Raw genomic sequence first — 797 nt, 5'->3', positions numbered from 1 at the left:
GATATACATATACACTTAGGCCCAGAAATATTTGGACAGTGACACCATTTTCATGATTTGGCTCTGCATGCCACCACATTAGATTTGAAATTAAACAACTGAGGTGCAATTGAATGCAGACTTTCAGGTTCAATTCAAGGGGTTGAACAAAAATATCCTATCAAACGTTTAGAAATTGCAACCATTTTTAAACAAAGTCTCCTCATTTCAAGGGCTCAAAAATAATTGGACAAATTAACATTACCATAAATAAAATTTTCCAATCAACTTTGCTGCATTTGGCTGAATCTGAGCAGAAAGAATATCCCTATACACTTCAGAATTCATCCGGCTGCTACTGTCTCCTGTCACATCATCAATAAACACTAGTGACCCAGTGCCGTTGGAAGCCACACTGCCTCCACCATGTTTTACAGAAGATGTGGTGTGCTTTGGATCATGAGCCGTTCCAAGCCTTCTCCATACTTTCTTCTTCCCATCATTCTGGTACAGGTTGATCTTAGTTTCATCTGTCCAAAGAACGCTGTTCCAGAACTGAACCTTTAGATGTTTTCTGGCAAAGTCTAATCTGGCCTTTCTTTTTTTGAGGCTCCCTTTATGGTAGACTTAGTTCTTCACTTGGGTGGATGTGGATCGCAGGATCCTTTCTATGGTGAAGAAAAACCCCTTCACCATAGAAAGGATCCTGCGATCATCCACCACTGTTGTTTTCCGTGGACATCCAGGCCTTTTTGAGTTCCTGAGCTCACCAGTGCGCTCTTTTTTTCTCAGGATGTACCAAACTGTTGATTTGGCCA

Source organism: Morone saxatilis, unplaced genomic scaffold, assembly GCF_004916995.1.
Source record: "Morone saxatilis isolate NCDOM2014 unplaced genomic scaffold, NCSU_SB_2.0 Contig14, whole genome shotgun sequence".
Taxonomy (NCBI): Eukaryota; Metazoa; Chordata; class Actinopteri; family Moronidae; genus Morone; species Morone saxatilis.
Note: the sequence above shows the minus strand (reverse complement) of the source record.